The sequence below is a fragment of the Lissotriton vulgaris genome, chromosome 10, assembly GCF_964263255.1.
Source record: "Lissotriton vulgaris chromosome 10, aLisVul1.2, whole genome shotgun sequence".
Taxonomy (NCBI): domain Eukaryota; kingdom Metazoa; phylum Chordata; class Amphibia; order Caudata; family Salamandridae; genus Lissotriton; species Lissotriton vulgaris.
This window is the reverse complement of record NC_141698.1, coordinates 1,047,846,423-1,047,870,387: the sequence shown is the minus strand read 5'-3', so window position 1 is coordinate 1,047,870,387 and position 23,965 is coordinate 1,047,846,423. Positions and strand designations below refer to the sequence as shown.

Sequence of the window (23,965 nt, the reverse complement as noted above, 5' to 3'; positions counted from 1 at the left end):
AATGTGTACCTTGCAGGGTAAATAGTTTTACATTTAGGCACTTTCAAGAGGTTTCAGTTATCTACAGAGTGAGCATCACACACTCCTGCTTCTGCTTTGGCAGCGGTGCAGTACACACCAGTCAGACTCCATTTCATGGCAGTTTATTATAGCAAGAGACAATCTAAAGTCTAGTCCTTTTTTCCATAGTCTAATAAGGGATTTTATTTAAAGCCTGTTTAGAAAGTTTCAAGTGGCCAAAATAAAATGCCTCAAACCCATCCACACCCCAAAACCTTGCTGCAAGGTAGGTCAGCAGTTTCATATCGGTGCAGCTCTCCTACCTTTTCCCTCAGATCAAACCTCTGTTGCTGAGAAGTCCTTAAACAATTAGGACATCTCTCTGAACTTCTTTCAGCATTTTTTCATGACAAAATTTAGAAAATGTCAGAATGTTTCGTATCCCCCAGTAAATAGTGATTCTGGGTTGACTAAATTATCTGTCTCGCCACCCATTTAGTCGAGTCTGTCCCAAATGAATACCATCTCACTTGAGTATTCTGCACAAGCATTGCTTCATTTTAGGTCTAGTTTTCCGATTGATCCATATCCTTTGAGTGTTAAAAATGTAGCTGCAGGTTCTTAATCTATACTACTATTATAAAGAGAGAACTCAACCCTTTTGGCAAGGTAAACTCGGGAACCACAGCGCCAATCCAAACACCCGATACATCGTTGTAATTGGCAGGGTCTGTAGACGGACATAGGCTATATAAAATAAAAAAATATACGTTATTTAAAATATTTACTTTAAAAAAAAAGTAGTCCCTTGGAAGTAGCGCCGGCCGGCCGCGACGTGCGTGCTGACATCAGGAGCCAGGGAGCTGCTGCTGCTGCTTCCTCCTCCTTCTCCTCTCGCCCTGGCCGGGCCACGCTCCCCCGCCTCCCTCTGGACAGGGCTCCGGCTCCTCACACTTACATTTTAGGCCTGAGGCCGGTGGTGACAAGTTCCTCAGCCAGAGCCTCCCTCACACGCAGACACTTCCCCACACACCGTGTCTCCAGCGATGGTCCCTGCGTCTGTCTCTGCTCTCACACAGTGCTCCGCTGTCCCACGGAGGCGCTGTGTCTCTGATCACCGGTTGCGTCTTCCTTATGCATCTCTGTCTGGAGTGCACCGAAACGTTAGGAGGAAACCGGGAAACCTTCACCTGTATTGCGCCTCTGTTTGTTGTTATAAATATAATGGGCTGCTCCATGCTCATTTTTTAGAGGCTGCCCTGAAGGGTCGGGGGCTCCGGTAACTGGAGATGCTGTGTTTTGTAATTTACGAGGGGCATGACCCACGAACACACCCAGCCTACTTAGGAGATGCCAAAGGGTGAAATCAACTGCGTGCGTTTGGAAGGAATTAAAAAATGGATTATTTCATTCTTTGAACGTGCTGGTGAAATAGAGTTTTAAACAGACTTAAAAAAAAAAACGAAGCAATGTGCTACGAGGAATACTCACCTGGATGCCCCGAATGTACTATTCCACACCAACAACAGTGCACCACTTCAAAGGTATGAACTTAAAGGGTCGATATTTACTAAAATGAGAACTTTGTTTGCATATTAACAACATGAGTGGTGCGCTTTGGGAGTTGTAATATTTACATGCAGCCACGTGACTCTACAAACTTTAAAAGCACCACAGGAGCACAATGGGGCCTTGAACGTCATGTCTCCCACCTGTGAGCAGGCCAGGAGGCTGAAACGTTAGGAGGAAACCGGGAGAATGCAGTGGTGCTGTAAAGACTGAATAAAGCAGGAGCGGTGAGCGGAGGATGAGGTAGGTGAAATACAAAAGCTACAGGCGGGCAGGAGCGGTGAGCGTAGGTGAAATACAGGCGGGGAGGAGCGGTGAGCGTAGGTGAAATACAGGCGGGGAGGAGCGGTGAGCATAGGTGAAATACAGGCAGGGAGGAGCGGTGAGCGTAGGTGAAATACAGGCGAGGAGGAGCGGTGAGCGTAGGTGAAATACAGGCAGGGAGGAGCGGTGAGCGTAGGTGAAATACAGGCAGGGAGGAGCGGTGAGCGTAGGCGAAATACAGGCGAGGAGGAGCGGTGAGCGTAGGTGAAATACAGGCGGGGAGGAGCGGTGAGCGTAGGTGAAATACAGGCAGGTAGGAGCGGTGAGCGTAGGTGAAAGACAGGCGGGGAGGAGCGGTGAGCTTAGGTGAAATACAGGCAGGGAGGAGCGGTGAGCATTAAATGAAGCAAAAGAGGTAGCAAACGGTGCATTACAAAAGTGAGAATTGTGAGCCAACAAATACAAGAGGTAGCAAGTGACGTGTGCAGGTTACAAAAGCGTACAAAGGAAACATAGCGGAATAATACTGCAATATATGGAGGAAGGCTCCGGGAGACCCGCGGACAACGTTGGGGCGAGCGGGGGCCCTGAAGCCTGTTTGCTCCCGGACAACGTCGGGACGGGCTGCTAGTCTAAATCTAAATGTGCTGTTCATAAGTCTCTGTCCACTGCGGCAATCCTGGAGTGTTGGAAGCACGCCCACATAACACCCCTAATAATAAACCCACAGCTGATTCCAAGACCTTATCAGATGTCGACTATATCATCATTAACGGCTGCCTCAAAGATGCTTGAAAAGATAGTGAATGACCAGCTCTCACACTCTCTGGAACAGCACGGGCTTCTTCATACCACCCAATCCGGTTTCTGACCAAATTACAGCATGAAATCAAATCGCCTTGAAGTCTCTAGGGTCATTTAAAAAAAAAAAAAAAGCTTGGATCGAAGGCAGCTTTGGTGCTGCTTGACCAGTCTGCAGCGCTTGACACTGTGTCGCGCTCCATCCTGCTAGAACTTCTAGAAAACCCTGGTGTCTATAGTCTGACCTTAAATTGTCTAAAATCATTTCTAACAGATGGCATGCGGTTACTCTTTCGCCATCACATCCACACCTAAGTAACTAATATATGGAGTACATCTTTGTTGAGCCCAACTTTGTTAAAGTTCAGTTTCGGTCTGTGTGGTCTCTAATCCTGATGAAACTCGGCTGATGTTTTCTATTGATAAAAATTGCACCAATACTCAAGGATCCTGTAATCCAAGTCTTATTCATGTTAATCATTGGATGAAAACTGGTTGCCTTAAACTCAACTCTGTTAAATCTGAGATTCTGATTTTTAGTGGCACTCACACAATTCAGTCAACTGTCTGCCGGCCAAAGGAATTGGGAGACTTACCCATCCTCCTGCATCACGAGGATTCAAGTTGGAAACTGATCTTTCTTTTGAACAACAGTTATTGGTTGTGACGAGCACCTTATTCTCTAGGCTACGTTCCCTAAAAAAATGCCTTCAAATCATGCCGGTCTCCATGAGCAAGATAGTGGTTCATGCTCCTATTACTGCAAGACTATACTATGCTACTTCACTCTGTTGGCCTCCCTCTTCATCTTTTGATAACAATTTACTCTGAGTCCGGTAAGCATACATCCCATACATGATATAAGGCAAGTTTCACCATATCCTCTGCGGCACACAGGTGGGCGTACCATCTTGATACCTTCTTTCGGAGGATGGATACCTGAAGATCTTTTAAGAGATCCCTTTCCCTTTTTCTCTCCTTTAATGCTGAAAACCATGAGGAGATCTGATTATATTTGATCCTTGACAGGATCTCCCCATCATACCCTATCCCCCAACACCAGCTATATTTTAGTCTCAAGATCATTGGCCAACACAGCAAATCAGATCAACCCAAAAATTGATTTTTGGCATCCTGCAGAGGTGTGCTCAATGCATCTAAAAGACAGAGTGTCAAGTGAGTCCCTAATCGGAGCAAGCTCGTTGTAATGAGAGGTCCCACATCTGTCCCTCGTCCAAACTCTTACAGCCACCTCCAGCACCTTAATCCTTATTTAGTTTTAAACATTTTAGAGAACTACACTTATCGAGAAACCCACTGCTGACCCTCAGGGAAGAGGTCATTGCCTTATACATACTTCCCCTGACCTGACAGATTGGATTGGCCAGATAGAGTTCTGGAAGCCTTAAGCTGTTAAGGCCAGCAGTAATTTTGCAAAACAAGAAGTTGCAGTTGTCCTTTCTTTATCTTACCCTTCGAGTTCTTCCACAAGATTCTGAGGGCTTTCAAAGACATTACAAAACTATTTATACATGATTGCAACCCATGGATTGCCTTTAAATTGAACAATAATGAAATAATATTAAAAACAAAGGTGATCTTTGGTAGAATGCAAATTTTCACAATATTTATTCTTCTGAAAATTGTTAAGGGAAGATGCCAGTATATTCTAACCTCATTCGCTACCTTGGCTAAATTCTTGATAGGGATTGAGGTCAAGTCAGAATAAACTTGAATACCTAAATATCTAATTTGTTCACAATCCTTATGCTCTCTGGTCATACTTCTATATTCCAGGCCAACACCTCTATTTTATCTTTATTAATAAAATGCCATAGATCAGGCCAAAGCTTCCTGCTATTTCTTCTAACTTCAGGGTTGCTGTTTCAGGACATTTTGTGACAAGTAACAAATCATCCGCATATAATGCCGCCTTATTCGTTAACCCTGCCCCTTCAAACAAGATAATCTGTTAGAGACTTCTAGCCTCAGATTCCTTACCGTAGAATATTCCCCAGTCAGTAAATTTTTGAGCAGCACTTCTGCACCGGTAGGTGGCATTGTTCGGCTGTGCGTTGGCTGCACAAGAAATTATAGGCACCACCCCCGCTTGCTGATGTCCATTCTTTCCTTTCCACGCCAGATAGCATTGAACCTGTCGGAGCTACCCTTAGTCATTTGTTTGACTGTTTTGTTCCACCCCCACTAGATCCTTGCTAGCGGGTTCACCCTCAGCGACACTCCAGCCCCCCTTTTGGATCCTGAGCAGAGCCTCTGGCAAGGCCAAGACTGTCCTCTGCGCCGCCCACTATAGTCCCGACATCCTCATAATGACAGTCAAGACAAATGTTTTGACAAGAGGTCCCTCTGAGCTCTCCTTTAATGAAGCCCTTACGGATGTCCTACTCTGGGCCTGGTCCAAGCCCTGCATAGGGGCCCTTGTGCATAGGACAATTTCCCGCCGTCCTCGCCCCGCTCCCGGGGACTCACATTTCCTTAGGCAGCACCCCACCCCTGAGAGCTTAGTGGTCCAAGCCTCCACCTCTCAAATCAACCCTGGCGCATCCCTTACTGCTCCACTGCATAAGGAATCCAATCCGCTGGGTGTCTTTGGCAAGAGAATTTTGTCTTCTGGCAGTCATGCACTGTGGTCGGTGGATACCGCCTGCCTAATGGGCTGATATTCCTACGCAATCTTGGATTTACTTGCACAATTGCTGCCTATGGTCTGAGTAAGCCTGAGCCATACTCTCCCTAGCTACTGCTGACGGCAGAGACGCCGTAAAGTTCATCATATGATGTGGACTGGACACTACGTACTCCATCCTTCTCAGTCTGTTTCGGAAAAAGGAGAAATTCAAAATGCTCACGCTCGCAAAAGTTGTCTGCCCGGGGCTGGGGAGACTGCATGATAGCGTTGGACTTGCAGGGTGCTTATTTCTAGATCCCTATCCTTCTTGCTCACAGACGTTACACGTGGTTCACAGTGGGCCAAGAGCACTTTCAGTTTGCCATTCTCCCCTTCGGCCATTCCAGCACCCCTCAGCTATTCACTAAACTGATGGTGGGGGGATCCTTGTTTGGATATGTTTGCACCTGAACCTGCTCACCTTTCTCCTTCATGCGTGGAGATTGACCGGCAAAGGTTGACAGCTCTCGACCTTCCTTCTGAATTCTGTTATGTTATTCTGGCAACCAGGCGTCGTTCGATCAAGTTCATATATTGTATTGTATTGTAATTGCATTTTATGGCGCTTACTACCTCTGACTAGGTATCGAAATTCTTTTTTGACAAATAGCATGCTACTCCGGAACCCATAAAGGATTAGTGTTGAATTAGTATAGTGAAATATGAAGGTAATTTGAGTGGTGGATATTAGTCAGTTATTTGGACTGGGAAGGATAGCGGAGGGATAGAAGAGGGGAAACTGTTTGCATTTATATTACGCTTGTTACCCCTGATGGGGTGTTGAAGCACTTTTTTGGCGAGTAGCACGCTACTCCGGAATCCATAAATACCTCCTGTTCGCATAAGTTTGTAACCAAGTGTAATTCCCACAACATCCCCCATCCCCGCCTCTGCACCACTCACTAAAGTTCTTCTGTTTGCTCTATTGTTGGCCTGCAGGGCTGTGCTCGGTAAACAGTTAAAGGTTATCTGTCAAAGCTAACACAAGGAGATGATAGACGGAGCACTGAAACTTTTTAGACACTCACCCCCAGTCACAGATCTGGGTTGAATCCATCATCGTTCTTTAGCTCACTTTGCCTACTCAGTTCAGACCCAGCTATATGCAAATCAGTCTTGACCCTGTGCCTCATGGGAACAGACCAGCCTGAACTGCCAAGCCAGGTCTTCCCTGAACCAGAAACAAGCATCCTCCGTTTCTGGGTAACACCCCTCATCAGCCAGGCTAGCTTGAATCCAGTGACAAAGTGAGCAAGGGACCCATTTAGGCGTTTTTGCGGTTGCCAGACCAAGCTTCTTTGTTGAAGTCCCCTGTTGTGGCTAAGGTTTCTAAAACTTGCACGTTTTCCCTCATAATGTCCCAATGGGATCTATAGCTTATTCTTACCTTATTGATGTGTGCACCCTTGGAGCCTTTGCATAATTTCCCTCCTAGACTCTGGACCCTCAAAATTTCCTTTCTAGTGTCTTGGACATCGACCAGGAGAATCAGCGAATTGCAGGCACTCTCAACACACCCTTCCTACACTACCTTCTACTCGGACAAGCTGGTCTTACGCACATATGCCTCTTTCCTTCTGAAGGCTGTGACTTTTTTCCATGTTGGGTAAACAAACGAGGGGGCAATCCAGTGTCCCTAGGAACCCAGGTGAATATATGTCAACAAAAAATGGTTCCCTTAGGGAAAACATGATCTTGTGCTTCCTAGTCAAAGATAGGTACTAGTGGTCAAGAGTTTAATTTGGAGTACACCATCGGTTTATTGGATACCCATGCATCCTGTTCTGCACAACCCTGCACAGAATGTAAACATATACAAAGTATTTGGCACAGTCATTCAAATACTTCATAAAACAGTGTGAAACACAAGAACGTAAGTGCTCTTGGTGAACGGCACAGTGCAGTGACTAGTGAGAAATAGAGTGCGCTATGAAATAAGAAGCATATACTGTTGATTTATTGTTCCACAGTTTGAAAAAACGCTGCAACCTTGTTTTCAGGGCTCAACAAATGGGATGCAGTATTATAAAGTAAACCAAACAACATATCGACGTTTTAACCCCAAAAGTATAACTTAAATGGCGTCTTCATCAGAACAATGTAAGTAGACACCTATAATAAAGGATATATGCCTTCTTAGTAATGAATACAAGTGTGTTCACAGTGTATCATGTCCATAAATGGAAAAAGAATGTATGTACCCATACCTCATAAAGTGTAAGGGAAAAAATGTATGAGTAATTGTTCAGAATCGATCAGTTTCATAATGCCAAGTTAAAAAAGCATAAGGATGACATTAAAGACACAGGCTGCGTGTACATAACACGTTCAAGGTGTGTGTTTGTGTATGTGTTTTAACACATATAGGAAGGACAGTGAGGGTGGGACCAAGAGGGAATCCATCCGTCTACTTTAAACCGGCCATCACAAGTATTGGTGAGGAAAAGAATACACCATCCAAAGGAGAATGCCGTAAAGCCAGGTTGCAAGATGTTATCAAATCAGAACAACAATTCTGTCCTGATGAAGACTCCATTTAAGTAATAATTTTGGGGGTGAAATATTAACATCCGAGCAAAACTCTGCCTACTTGTTTGCTCTGCCTCACCCCTCAAAAGAGGAGGAGAGACTCCGCCGTCTGTACCCAAAAAGAGTGTTGTAGTTTTACCATAAGCATACAAGAGTTGCAGGTGGGACAGTAAATTATTCATGGGATATGTTGGAGTCAAGAAAGGGGAGGCTGTGGCTAGTGCTCTGCATCAAGATCTGCTGAGGGTTTTGGTGCTCATTCTACCAGAGCTAAAGCTCCGACCAGTGCGTTAGCCTGCAGAGTCCCTGTCCTGGTCATCCTTCAGGTAGCAGCATGGGTATCTTTGTTCATGTCTACAAAAATCTACTATCTGGAAAGTTAGGTCTGTTTCGACTGCAGGACGTTTGGGTCTAAATTTATTTTGCAGACCCACCTACGGGGAGGCATTGCTTGGGTATCTATTATAAGGTACGGAATCTGCACTAGAAGTCTCTATTAGATGAACGAGTTACTTCCTTTGTTTTCACTTTATCAGGGAGAGACTCTATCTAGCAATGCAAGCTGATTGTATGGGATGGAACACCCTTCTCAGGGCCTTAGTACTTCACACCGGTGGTCCATTCTCTTCGTGGCTCCGCACTCCTCACGATAGTTACTGATGTTGTGCGCCAGGGTAGAGCCTATATAGGTACCGTGCACGCCATTCCTGGTGAGGATGACTCTGACGAGGAACTGAATCAAGCCACCTACTAGTGTAAAGGGGTACTGCTCAAAAAACTCCGGATAAAGTTTGACACCAGGGGAATATTCTTGTGGCAAGAAATCTGCTGATAGTCTATACCAGATAAGTCGTTACTAAAGCTAAGTAATTTGTTTGTTAGATCCTCACATCTGAGTTTCTCCACAAAAGGTTCAATATATAAATCCGAAGGTATAGACGAGAGAGCATCTCTGCCTTGTCCCCGCTTTGCCCGCTCTTAATACTCACTGCGTCAATTATTCACTCCAATTCTTGCTGTGGGATGTTTGTGTAACGCCTTTACAATATCATTAATCACAGGGGGCACCAACGTCCCATAGGTAGACCCACAAATAATCTCAACACACCTGTTTGAAAGCTTTGACAGCATATACTGCCATTATAATAAGTGGGAGAGACTGCGAGACAGCTATGTTGATTGTTCCAGTGACCTGGTGAGTCAACTCCTCCAATTGCCTACCCGGGATGAAACCTTTCTGATAGCTACTAACCAACGTACCCACCACCAATGACAACCGCCTCGCTAAAATCCTGGCAAAGACCTTGTAATCTGGCGTGTAACCCCAATATAGTCCTTTAATACACCTGTTTGAGAGGGCTTTTGTTAGATTTTAAAATAACTATTTAGGCTTCACCCCAAGAGGCAAGTGGGTCCTTCCGATTTATCAGAATGTTATTAAATAACTCCTTCAAGATTGGAAGGAGATGTAGTACCAACAACTTATACACCTCCCCAGGTATATCACCTGGCCCTGCTGCCTTCCCCTTAACTATCTTCCTAATGGCTGCCACAATCTATTTTCCATTACTTCCGGACTAAAAATATCCTGATTATCTAAATCAAGTGAGGGCAACCAGATAGAATCTAGCCAGCTCTGAATTGTGTGAAGAATAGAGACCATGTCTCCACTGCCAATTATTCAAAGAATACCCAAAATGCCTTCCCTATACTTTCATTACTAGATACTGTCAGCCTGCCTGGCACACATTCTACTATAGACACCCAATGTCAAGTTTGCTGTGTTTTTGTCTTCCATGGTAACACCTTCCTGCCTTTTCCCCATATTCGTCCAACTGTGAATGCCTAGCATACCGTTGTGCCTATATCTTCCACTCTAACTACCCTCTTGCCCCTAGCTTATGTTTGTGTGGCATGGTAAGCTGTTCCTCCAATCTATTGATCTCCCTTTGCTACATCATCTCCACATACTTCTCCTGCCTAGTATACTTGCTGACCAAGAAGTTATCATACCTCTCTTGTACGCCTCATACGAATCTCAAACTACAGATATAGTTACTAGCCAGATTCTCTTTGAAGAATAGTTGTGTGAGCATCTGCAAAAACTGAAACCTCTTTGGTATCCTAATTAATCTCATCTCCATAGTCCATCTCTTGTTAGCTTGTTTTGCCCCTAACTACATCTCCAACTCTGTTATCATATGATTGAAGATTAGACAGCATAAACTACTTTCTTCACCTGTTCCAACACCCTCATATTAGCCAGAAGTGTATCCTCGAGCTATTCCTATACTTTTTACTGTGGAAAGAATAAACCCTCTTGTGCCCTTTTTTACCTGCCAACATCCTAAAGCCCTAAATCCGGTATTATATTTTTTAGACACTTCACAGAGTTATGATAGTTGCATTTTGGGCAGGTGGCGGATCAATCTAGGTTGCCATTGAGCAGTTTGTTGAAATCACTCCCACCACATAATGGGGGCTTCATAATCTAACAGTCTCCACAGTAATTGCACAAGGGATTCCAGATCAGAGGTGCAGTCCCTTTGCTGGACCTGATCTGTGTGGTGCCAATTGCCTCCTGCACCCAAGTTTAACTTTTTGTGAGCAATCTCAAATCTCCCAGGGCCATATGCGTCTCCTTTATTATGATTCATTGTGCTCCAATTCCCCTCTAGTACTCACAAATGAACCTCTTCCTTTAGGTAACTCTCAAACCTTTAACCTTCCAAGTGGCCAGTTTCCTTGTCTACCTACTGATATTGGCTGGTTGAACACCTCGGAACATAAATTGTTAGTGAAGAGGGCAGATGTTTTCATAATTTCCCCCCCCCCATCTCTCTCCTCACCCGGTAAACCCCCAAATACTCCCCCTGTGGGAACCCTCCAACAGTCCCTCAGCCATCCCAGCTGATTGAAAAGTTCTTACTAACCCCGCTACTAGTACTTCGCAATTCAAGCATATACTGCTCAACTATAACACCATGTGAGCCAACAATGTACATTGAGTTGACCCTCTGTGTATACTCAATGTGGTTCTGTCTGCCAAATGCACTATTGTCTGCTTTTCATCTTTTGAATCCTCTCCTCCGTCTCTTCCTCTAACCTCAGAAGTGACATCTTGTTTTTCCACATGATCCTTAAAGTGGCAGGAAATTTTATTAATTTCACTTTAGCCCCCAAGTCCCAGAGCTTGCCTAGTCTCTTCCCAAAGGACCATTACCTATCTTCATTCTCGCAACATATATCCGCTCTGATCACACATTCTGCCCCCTGATAGTCGATTGATTTCAATTTCATATCTGCACTCTCATTTCAGATTTGGGTTTAATATGTATGGGGCTCTATGCACCCTCTGAATCTCCAAATCTAGGTCCTCTCTTAGTTCAATCGCATCATCCTTGAACACCCTTTCCTTGATTAGGCCAATCACATATGCTTAGATGTCCATACTTTCCATACCATCTTAGAAATTAATTTTTCTTGTATTATTGCTTGTGCGTTATGCAGCTCCGATGCAGTTTTATTAGGGATGGTGTTTGCTGCACTGACTAAGGGTGAAAGGGGTAGGCTTGTATTTTTGTTATTGGATATCAGCAGTGGGAGGGGTCCTGCACGGAGGCAAATAATGGAGATCTGATATCTCTCTGCCGGTTGTAATTCTGTCCTGGCTGGAATAGGAGGTTGAGTAGAGTAATGTACTCCGGATAAAGGTTCACAAGTAATTTGACAGCGAAATCCACTTCCAACTGGAATATTATAAGGCTCGAAGTCTTCCGGTCCCAGATGCTGCGATCGTTCTATTTGGACCAGCGTACTCGCTTGGTCAGCCGTGCCAGTCTTCTGGCTCTTCGAGTAATATTTCAAATCTTTCGTAGTGGACCTCACATGTGCCCGCACTACCTATTGACAGCATACCAGTGATTCTAGCCTTAAAATATTCCATAAAGAAAAAAGAAAATATGGAAGAGATTCTCGACATTGTTAGTGATCCAAAAGTCTCAACCTGTTCTATGCCCACCATAGTCGCATAGGAGCTGAAGCTTTTGGATATAATTCCACCCAAAGGACCTCCTCCAGGGGCATTGCTGGAGTCTATTCTTTTTACTATTCGAAGCATCCTTTTTGTTCCAAAGCCAGCTTTAGCAGTTGCTTGGTTCTCGCCAGTAGGCACTTCACTACGGCTCCTTTGTCCGCACAGCCAGCGCTGAAGTCAACAGAAGACCTGTGTCCAGAATTGTGACCCAGAGGATTGTGAAGAAGTAAAGATACAATGAGGATCGCACTGCTGCAAAACCGTGCACGATATACTTGGGTCGGACTCTAACCTCTTACATATGTCACAAGTGGTACAACTTGAATATTGGTGAAACCAGTGAGGCTGCCTATCAGCTGCCATCCCCTTCTGCAGATACAGTGGATTACTTGGTGCTGCAAAATGTGAGTGGACGTGACACTTTGCCCAACATATACATGAATACTCCACCCTTTTTTTTCAAGGCCAGCCGTTCCAGAGGAAGTGACTTAATCTAATGTCATTCTTAGGAAGGTGGTTGAGATATTAGAATTGACTCTTTCTTTAAAATCTGATGGAGGTCTTATAGGCTGCCTATTCTTGGACTGAACCACTACTGCCCTTTAATGAGACACTGATAGAGCCAATAAAAGATGCCTGGAAAAAGCCCATATTAACCGCAGCAGCAGATCTTATTGTGGCAAGGAGATACATGTCGGGTCCAAGTGCATCACTGTTCTTGACAGTTCACCTTCCCCAGAGTCTGGTGGTATAAACCTCATCCTGTGCTAACTCTCCCACTTCACCCTTCCAATAGGGAGTCTAAAAAGGTTAGAGGCTATTTGAAAGAGCTTCTCTTCAGGCAGCCCGGCTCTACACTCCCTAAATGCAGCCTGTCTCCTGGTGGGGTATACCCATCTTCTATGGTTCAACCTTAAGGAGAATTTCATATAGGTGGTCCATGACAACCCAGGCACATCATTAGGGCTGGGCTAGATACTGTGGCTAGGACGATAGCCTCCTAAGCAGACATGCCTGGCTTGGGTTGACAGGCTTCTCGCTGGACATTAAAGCTTCATTGATGGAAAAACTATTCAACATAGCCTGCCTTTTCGTGGTTAAACGGATGCTGCCCTCAAGGTTCAAAACTGGGAGGACTACAGCCCAGTCATTGAGCCTTCAGTCACCCATGAAATACTACAGACAATTATGACTGTTTTGAGGCTTCTTGAAGGGATTTCTTTTTTGACAGCGTCAATCCTCTTCCATACAAACCCCATGACATCATGGAAACACTGGAACTTCTTCAGAAATAAGTATTATAATTCTAAAACCAAATTTGTATTGAATTTTCATCCGTTTTCATAAATATTTTCTGAAAGGGTCAAGTAGTTTCAACAGCCCTGCATCTGGAGCCACAATACTGCACCATAGTCGCATGGCAAAAGTCCAACTGTTTCCTGGATGAAACATATTAGCTGTGTTAGTCATTCATTCAACAAGTGAAAAATAAAGAATAATACTTTGATTACAAACTAGTATCCAAGTATCTTATTCACTGCAAAACAGCAAACACCCCCCCACGCCTTGGAAAGAATTTGGAGTGTGGTGTTACACGTTACACCTTTTAACCACTTTTAACCGTTCTTCGTTATTTATAACCGTCTATGCCTCCCTAGCAGCAAAACCCACTGTTCCATCAGAGCAGACATAAGGGTTGTCAAACACAGCAGCCTTCTTCCTCCTCTGATGATGATTCCTCCTCTTCCTCTGCACCACTTGAAGGAGCATGTGTGCCCTCAGGGTGTGGTAATTGTAACTGAACCAATGAGTACTTCCAGTTTACCAAAAAGGATGATCCCATTCTTCCCATCCAAGACCTCAGACTGTTGCACCTTTATCACCGCAAGGAAAAGTTGAAGATGCTGTCCCTTGCTCAGATTATTTGGGCACTGAAAGCAGAGGGCTGGATAGTCCCTTGACTTGCAGTACCCGTATTCCCACATACCAATCCTGCAGTTAAATAGGAGGCGCCTGCACTTCATTGTCGGTCCACTCACTAGCAGTTTGCTGTCCTCCTATTCGGATTAGTATCAGCACCCTGGGTCTTCACCAGGGTGATGACAGTGGTGCCGGCCTATCTCAAGAGATCCGGAATCTCTGTATTCTTGTTTCTGGCAGCTCCAAGCCAACTCACCGAAGATGGTGTTGCACCATCTGCAGGCAACAGCATCCCTGCTGTTTTACCTAGGATTTTCCATCAACATGCCCTAGTCTAACCTAGAGCCTTCGCAGCACCTCTTCGGCAGCAGTACTGGATACGACTTCATTTCAAGGCTTCCCTCCTCCCCAGGGGATATATGACATTCTGGATATGATTATGAAGTTTTGGGGGTAAACTTGTACTTCAGTCTTGATAGTTCTGTCTCCTGGTCTTGCCCACGTGATGGCACACAAGAGCTCTCCAGTGTTCACTTCACACACCGTGATTCCAGCATGAGCGAGACCCAGCTGACAACATCGTGATCTCCTGCGACACTGTAGCGACTTTACTTAGTCAGTGGAGGAGCACCTGTTGCAGGGGACCTCCTTCTTCCACTGACATTCATAGCAATGAGGTGATAGATGCAGCCAACCTCAGGTGGGGTTCTCATCTGAAGGTCAGATCCTTTTGCTTTCCAGAGGGACAAGTATTTCATATCAACCTGCTTGAACTGAGGGCAGCTCAGCTGGCACTCAAAGCACTCGTACCTCCCTTTAACAATCATTCTGTCCAGATTGATGGAGAAGGCCTCATGTGCTGGGCTTGCGTGCATCAACCATTTGGCCTGTTCTGTGAACACCAGGGCTGACAGCCTGAGTCAGTGTCATCTTGCCAATCACTAGTGTGTCTTTATCCGAACTTGGTACTACATATCTTTTCTCTGTGGTCACTCCTGAGATGGACTTTAGATTTAGAGAGGACAGCTGCCACTAGATGTGGTAGACCTTATCCTTTCAGCTTGTTGTCCTACTACCAAGATGGTCTACTCTGGAAGGTAAAATAGATGTCACATAGTGTGTAGCGTATGATGTGGACGCTTTAAAAGGCTCAGATCATCTGCATTTCTCTGCTTTCAGACCAACCATTCCTGTTCAAATCCCTCCTCATTGTGCTATTTTAAAATGGGACTGACAAATGTTTCCACCTATCCAATTTATTATTCCTCCATGGGATCTTAATCTTTTATTGATTTTTGTATCTCTCCACAGTTGTCACTTAAGGTTGTTTCCGTGTGGACATTACCTTGCAGGTGCATCTGGCCACCCTAAAAATCCTTCTCCTCAGACAAGTTAGTCCTCAGTATTAAAGTGGTTTTCCTTCCCTAGGTGATTGTGACCCTTTTTCATCTGGGAAAATCCTAATCCGCTTTCCACCTTTTACCTTCCAGCCCATCCCCTGAAAGAGGGCGGGGCTCTGCCTCTAGGGGCGGTAGCAAAAATGAACTGGGTACTGACATTGGAGTGGTGGAGGGGAAAGGAAGAAGAGGCAGTCTCTGGCCCCAGAGAGGAGTAGGCCACAGCAGTTAAGTTCTAATACTGATCATACCAAGGAGATTAGGTCATACCACCAGCTTTTTATGGCGTACACCAATGACAAGAAAGGCAAGGCAGTACAGAAGTTGGCTTTATCCTGTTGCATATTACTGCACATAAAGATGTACTAAGCCCTTACTAAGTGGGAACCGTCAGAGGTAATTCACCTATTCGACTGGGTCACTGTCTTCCACCTTAGAACTAACCAGTGGTGTTCTAGTGGCTGGGATTATGCTGCTACATAGGCTTTCCTTCACAACGTTGCCAAACATTATTGCTTGGATTCAGTGGTGAGAAGGGATGCCACTTCACACACTCTGTGCATCCAGGATTTCCTCCTCTGACTTTTCCTTCAAACCCACAACCTGGGATAGGTACTGCTTTGGAATCTATTAACAGGTGGGGAATTTGCAGGTACAAGTATCTGGAAGAATTAATAACGACTTACCTTTGGTTACAATCTTTCTGGTGGATACCCTGTCTACCTGCTGTTTCCTCAACAGTCCCACCTGCCTCCCTGTTACAAAGGTTGGCCGTAGACCACCTTAAAAAGGTCCCAGCCTAGAATTCTGAAATGCAAAATGCAATGCCACAAATGATCTTGTTTCTTTGTCTCTAGGGGCAATTGAAAAAATGGCCGGGACACTGACATCGGATTGGTGGAGGGGGAAGGGAGACGAGGCACTCTATGGCCCCAGTAACATCACTATGGAATTGGAGCCAGCTTCTTCATACCAGAGTAGGGAAAAGTTCCAGGATCCAGTCTGGGGCCTGGGAACTGTAGCAGGTTGAGGAGTCTGCAGGTAGATAGAGTAGCCACCAGAAAGATAGTGACCAACGGTAAGCACATTTTTGTTTGATGTTTGATTTAGTGTGCTCTCAAACAACTGGTGCAAAGTCACACCCAGTGATGACTGGACAAGAACAGACCTTTAACAGCGAAAAGTTCAAGAGGATGATCAACCTTAACCTGTAGTTACTTAGGTAGTTAAGAACGGACAAAAGATCTCCGAGAAACATCCATCTTTGCTGGGAACTTGGCAGCTCCAGATCAAAGATTTAAAGATTACAAAAAAAACATAGGCAAGTAATGGTATGTAGTGGGGATAATAAAGATCGGTTTGCCCTTCAAAGCAAGTCAAACAAAGACACTCAAACAGGGTTCTTGTAATGCGCGACTACTCACCCGTTAGGGTTTCGGGGGGTGGGGTGGAGGAGTGGAGGCTGCGGTTTAGTTTGAGCCAGGTCTTGAGGTCCTTCCTGAATTGAGGCAGCGACTTTGGTTGCCTGAGATGTAGAGGCAGGGATTGCCAGGTATTTTCAGGAGGGTAGGAGAAAAATCTTCCTCCAGCCATGGTCTTGCAGATCTGAGTTTTTGGATGGTTCTGGCGTACAGTGCATTACCATAGTCCAGTCTGCTGCTGATGATCGCATGGGTGACCGTTTTGCTGGACTCTGTAGGGATCCACTTGAAGATCTTCCAAAGCAGGTGGAGCGTGTGGAAGCAGGAGGACGAGATGGCACTGATTTGACGGTTTATTGAGAGTGAGGAGTCTAGGATGATAGATTTCATTCATGGACCGCGAATGTAGGGTCGTTTCCGAGTGCTGCGGGCCACAAGGAGTTGTCTCAGGTTGAGGGGGAGAAGCCCAGGATGAGGACCTCGGTCTTGTCTGAGTTGAGCTTGAAGCAGCTGTCCTTCATCCAGGTGGCGATGTCTTCACCCCTTTGTGAAAGTTGCTCTTGGTGGCTGTGGGTTAGTCTGTGAGAGAATCAGCTGGGTGTCGTTAGCGTAGGAGATGATGTTAAGACCGTGGCTTCAGCGATGGTTGCAAGCGGGCCATGTAGATGTTAAAGAGAGTGGGGCTGAGGCACTCCGCAGCTGATCTCTGTGGGTTCTGAGTTGAACAGTGGAAGTCTGACTTAGTTCGGCCGGTAAGGAAGGAGCAGATCCAATCTAGGGCTTTGTCTCGAATGCCTTCGTTTTGGAGTCTTGCGCAGAGGGTGTGGTGGGAGTCTGTGTCGAAAGCGGCTGAGAAGCCCAAGAGGATTAGGGCTGCAGCCCCGCTTCGGTTGAGGATAGTGCAGGGTGCCTGCAGCGGCGAGGAGAACGGTCTTAGTGCTGTGGTTGCTTCTGAAGCCCGACTTGGAGGGGTCCAGGATGTGGTTCGTTTCGATTAACTTGGAAAGTTGGGCGTTGATGGTTTTCTAAATTACTTTAACTGGGAAGGGGAGCAGAGAAATGGGTCTGTAGTTCTTGAGGTCTGTCGGTTGGCAGAGGCGTTCTTCAGCAGAGGGTTGATCTCTGCGTGTTTACTGTCTTTTGGGAAGATGGTGGACTCTGGAGCAGTTCATTGTGCGGCAGAGCAATGGACCACCTGGTATATCACTACCAGCTATATCAAATACAGCAACCAGTTCTGGAAACCAGGCATCCAGAACCCGACAGGATTTCCTCCTGCAATTTCATCCAGAAATCAATACCGAAGTAGACATTGTTATAGCTGATCTCCAACCATGCTTCGAGGAAGTGAGGGGAGGCATTCTCACACTGGGGCGTAAATTGAAGAGCCCAAGAGTAGAATGGAAGACCGTATAGAACATCACCACCAAAAGTGGGGGATTTTATAAGCAATACAAGAGTGAATCAGAGCTCTGCTATAGCATGGAGACCTGGAGAAAAAGTTGTGGAGAAACAAAATTTTCATTAGAGGAATTCATTGTGGCGTGGAAGGACAAGACATGCGCGGTTTTGTTAAAGACCGTCCCTTTATCAGGAAGCAACAGGAGAGTACCTCCTCCCACCCCCGAAACTCTATCCACACATTAGACCACTTCTGGAAGACAAATAAGAGCTGATGTCCTTAGCACCGACTTAACATTGCAATACTACAAGTTTCAGTTCTTCAAGGCCTTGCATCTACAACTCTGAGCAGAAGGGAATTTAGGTCAGTTCTTCAAGACCTTGCCTCTACAACTCTTAGCAGAAGGGAATTTAGGTCCATCGTTGTCTTTCTCTATCCTCAAAAGATCCTGTATCAATAGTGCTCCCAAGCGCAACTTCTACGTCTGGAAAGAAGTTCTTGTTTGAATCGTGAAGACAGTAAGAGGGGATGGATTTAGGATGGGATAGGAAGGAAACCGTCAGGTCAAAATAGCATTGTTAGAGTAAAAAAGAAAAGGGAAATTTCTGCATCAGGAGCCAGTTAGATTCAACATCTTGATATACTCTGGGGATGTGAGGTGCAGGCCCAGAGTTCATCAGCTCATCTTCAGCCTATGAAACCCAAAATGATGAGGACTAATCATAATTCACTATTGTAGTAAGACAGCACAAACTCCTCCATGTGGTAGTTTGTGACGCAAAGGGGGAATGGAAGAAAATTAAGTTTGGTAGTCATTAATTACCCTTTTCCCCTTCGGAACTACATACCTATTTGTGGTGGAGTTTCCTGGCTGCTGCAAGGGACTCACTAGCTTTGAAAAAGGCACTGGTTTTGTCACAAATCCAGATGGTTTCATAAGAAACCATTTATATCTTGTGCAGGAAAACTGTAGGTGTGGCATTATTGTCACAGATCTCAATTTGCGAGGTGAAGGGGCACGGTTTCTTAAAGCAGTACTCCTGATGATAACACTGAAAACTAAGCAGTGTAACAATATTTGTATGTCCAATCTTTATAAGCCCAACTCCAGTTCAGAAAAAATCCTTGAATACACAATAGTCACCATTTTGGAAAAATTAATTCAGGCTCTTGTAATAGGAGGGGACTTCACTTTCAATTATGGATGGCTTAAGGAATAGATCCTTGATCAGGTTAGCTCAACTGATCATTCTCAGTAGAAGGAATGGAGTGTCTCAGTAGTATGTTTTTGGTATGCAGCACCTTATGGCGCACTTCTATGTCAAACCATGCCCTCTGCTCCGACTGACCCCCCACATCGGAAATTATGCAGGTTGAATGAGAGCCTCCTGAGGGATAGGCCCATGATAGAGAATCTTGAGAAGGTTATCAAGAATCATTTGAAAGAAATGATCAAAGATAACTGAATACCAACACAGTTTGGGACGGTCTTCAAGCAGCGGTCGGAGGTCCGCTTCATCTAGATGTTATTATCTGATTAGAAACCTGCCAATATATAGAGGCATAACTCTAAAGTTGGAAAGAGTACACAGGAGAATGTAGCTCTGTTGGAAGATCACACAACGCAGACTCTTCAAGGAACATTAGATTTACCCCAAACAGTGCCTGAAATCAAATAGAAGTACTATAGTAAGGCAGCAATGCAGGTAAATTGCTGGCTAAAATAGCTTGTGATCGGATCGGGGTAAAGGATTCTGCAAGCCTTCCACAAACAAACGATAATGACATAGCTAACATCTTTAGCACTTAGATTACCATGTATTCGAGCCACTTCTACTCACATAGAGGAACATCTGGAAGGCTCCAGAGTACTCCTCTTAACCAAGCAAGCAGCCCATCTTGAGCACCTAATTGCAGTAGAGGAAGTGATCCACAGCACAGCAGATGTGAAGGTTGGGAAAACTCTGGGCTTGTGTGGATTTACGCCTAGATTTTGTAAACATTCAACTGTACCCTGGCAGAATCCTAACGAAACAACTTAATTTATTTTCAGACATCAACGTCTTTGGGCCAGATACACAAATTCATTTTGTTGTGGTTTTTGAATTTATTACACATTTAGCGCTTCAGTAACATGATACCAAATCGCTAACTGGGTTAAGGAACTCATAAGGGTTCTCTAATTTATTTATTTGAAAGTTTTATAGAGCGCGAACAAGATCCTTGCGGATATCAGAGCGCGTTACAAACAGAGTGTGATAAACAGGCAAATGAATAATAATTAAACAAAACCATTTGAGAAAATAGGTGTAAATGGTTACAAAATAAAGAAAAACAATGTAAGGTGGCAGCGGTGCAAAGGAGGTCAGTATACATACAAAATATAATATATATAGTCTCCGGAGGAAGAGTACTGAGTTACCAGATTACAATAGTCAAAGTTCAGGTAAATCTGGCTAAGAGGAGAGCTTTTACTTTTTTTTTTTGAAGGATGCCGTGGATGAGATAAGTCGGATTTCTGGAGGGAGGGCATTCCATATTCTGGGCGCCATTCCTGAGAAGGAACATTTATACGTTTTTTTCTTGTGGAATCTCCTAGGTTTCCAATGAGCAATTCTTTATGGTATGTTTAATGTTTTGCGACTGAAATGCGCTTGCAAAACTTTATTATTTTACCGACACCTCAAAGGAGATGGTAGCCTGTTCACAAACAGGAAGGAGACACCTTCCCCTTTGTGAATGGTCCATAACATTTTTTTTAGAACCATGCAGTGGTCCCTGGGAATACTGCTTAATATTAAAAATAGTTTTACAACCTTTTTTTTTTTTAGGTAGTTATTGTAGGAGAGTAGGGTCTGCTTCCTATGGTCACCCCCACTTTTTGCTGTGATTCTGTTTTTTCGACTTTAGTGTGGCTTTAGTGTGGCTGTGGGCCTGCTAATCAGACCCACAGCCCAGCTGTTCTCGCTCTAAATTGATACCATGTACTTTAGGTACATACCTAATTGGGAATTGGGTCACCTTTGTGAGCCCCTGTATAGTGTACCATACATAGGTACCCAGGGCATAGGTGCATCCAAGGCCTACCAGGGGCTGCAGCATGTATTATGCCACCCCTGGCTGGCCATCCAAACTGACACCACAGGCTGATCACTCAGCTTGGGTGAGGTGGTGTAATCGCCCCTTACTTAGATATAGTATATCTATATCTACCTTATATATAGACACATAGTAACCTATAAGTCACTCCTATAGCAGGCCTTAACAATCCTGGAGGCCGAGTGCTTGGTTTTATGTGAGAGGGTGCTCTAGCATGAGCTGAGCCCTTCTGCAGCTTTCAGAACCATCTCCTTATAGCTGTTCTGATATAGCCATACCATATTCTCTTAAGTGCATTATAATCCTCGCGGTTAATGCTAACTTTGGTTTGATTAAAACTTGTCATGTAAGGTGTCAAACACTTTGGAATACTACCCTCCCGCCAGTCCTGGCTGCGGGGGTAGCATTCCACCCTTCTAGAGGGTGAAGACATGTAGTTACTGCTTTACCCGGTTAAAGTTAAACAGAGCCTCAGCATCACAAAATGGATGCTGCTGCCACAGACACGAGTCTGACCTCCTGCAGCTGGGGGAAACTCCAGCAAGGGAGGCTTGGACAATAGGTTTCCTGTCGAGGGAGGTTGAATGGAAAGATGCTTTCCCAGACACTGCCTGGAGCATATAAGGTGCTCCATGCATAGCCCGGTTCAAACCAGTTGCTGGGGCACTCCAACCCCGCTCTGGCACGAAACTGGACAAAGGGAAAGTGGTGTAACCACCCCCGTATCAGGGACCACCCATAGGAGGGACCTAGCAGGTAATCCAGCCCCTAAAATCAGTATAAAGATAGGAGCTGTGTCTAGAGACTTTAAATTAACCCTGGAAGAAACTTTGATACGAACTCTTGGACCTTCGACGTTTTATATCGACTAGAAGACTGAAGACATCTCCCTTGTGGTCAAGGAGTGACCACCCTGTGCAAACAGGCACCACCAGTAACTTACTGGTCTGCTTTGTCGACGCTCCCGACGGATCCCGAAGACTCAGCAACTCAGGAACTGGACTCTCAGACTTCTCTGACTCCGATCCACATCCACAGCAAAGCTGAGACCCGTCGCAGACACGAGAGACGTGGGACCGGACACCCTGGACATCCCATTTTGCTAACAGTGCAACTACTGAGGCACCCTCGCAGTTGTGCATTGGGGTTTGAGAAGCCCCAGACCCGAGCGCCCACCAAAGCTCAGCCCTCCCCACTCCACGAGTGCCGCGTGGGGCCTGCTCCTGCATTTTAGCTTGACACATCTTCCCGGTTGCTAGCCCGTTGGCTAGTTAGCCCCCTGAAGATTCTTCTTTGAATCTACACCGCTAGCCTGGTTGCTCCAGCTTCCCTCCAAAGGAGAAGCTCCCCAGACCATGCTGGTCTGACTCGAAGCCCATTGTCCCTTCCTGCGTGGACTGGGTTTAGTCCGGATACCGACACCGCAGTCAACTAGATCCTTCGTGGGACAGCTCGAATCCAGCTCCTGGTTGTCGTCGACGCCTCCTTGTCCTTGTGGCTGCAGAGACCAGCTTCACCTCTTCACCTCTTCACCTGAATCAACTCGACATCGCCTGGTTCCTTCTTGGTCACTGGCCACTGACCCAGACTCTGTCCCCTCTGCTTTCAGGTTCTTCTCATCTCCGATCCACCCGGACACTTTTCCTCTGGTCGCCTGCAGCACTTCTTTGCAGATCTCCATAGAAAACATCGACGAAACCCGACCCGAAAAGACACCTATGCACCCGGCTTCCCTGGGTGAGGTAACTCGAGTACTCCGGTGCTCCCGTTGGTGTTGATTCTCGAAGTGTCTTGGTTTAAAGGGGTTTACTGTAGTCCATCCGGAAGTGTCTTAAAACTGTAACTCTGTAACTTTGTAACTTCTACGTTCTCCATTGTAAGTCAATGGTAACTCACGACTGTGTTTAGACACTGCACGCGTCTCCTGTGGGTCTCCTACTTCCTAACCTTTGGTTGTCTAGTGTAGCCCCAGCGATTCCCTAGGCCTATTCACTATTCCTGAAGTGGTTCATATGCCACTTACTTAGTATATGGTTTGTGAGGCCCCTAGGGCAGAACTGTATTTGTGCAACTTATAGTTTGCTTAATGAGTAATTTGTGAAGTATTTCGATCTCTGACCTCATAAAGAGTTCAGAGGGGTTGTGTTAGAAATAAAAACCTTTTATATTTGATATATACCTTGTGTGGTGTCCTTTCATTTGGTACTCAATGGATTATAATTGGTAAAACAGCTTGCTTTACATTCTTTCAAGTTTTAGCCTAAGACTCCTGGTCCATGCTACCACTAGGATAGCTTGTCTATAAGGTTGACTTTACAATCACCATCAATAAGGGTCGTTTAGACTGGTGCAAGGTGCCCACTAGAATAGTGGACATCATATGCCAGGCCAACTTCTCACAGTTATCTTGTTTTCCTTTAACGTAAATGGGCTGTATTCAAGGCATCAAAAAGTTTTCTTTATTTAAAAACAGTCACACACATGGTGGTCTGCTGACCTCAGCAGGTCATCATTCCTATTATGGCTGCAAATCAGAGTATGTGGCAATTTGCAACCTACCTCTTTAACATTCATGAGGAAGGAAAAATTGCGACCCACTACAATTTGGTATTTTGTAAACCGACACATAAGTACATTGATGGTTTTAAAAAAAACATTGAATTCGCAAAATGTACGCAGATTGTGGCCACTTTTAGTGAATGTAATGTATGTACATCTGGCCCATTGTTCCCTTCATAAGGGAAGCCATGATAACTGTTATACCGAAGCCAGACGAAGATGATACAATCTCTAGCTAGCAGGGGCCGATTTCGTTATCAAATATGAAAACCAATATAT

The 23,965-nt window shown here is 45.0% G+C and overlaps 1 protein-coding gene across 1 annotated transcript in view; it reads left to right on the top strand.

Moving 5' to 3' along the window:
* The window catches only part of DYNC1LI1 (dynein cytoplasmic 1 light intermediate chain 1), a 398,524-nt gene that overhangs the window by 342,552 nt on the left and 32,007 nt on the right, over window positions 1–23,965 (top strand). The window lies entirely within an intron of this gene.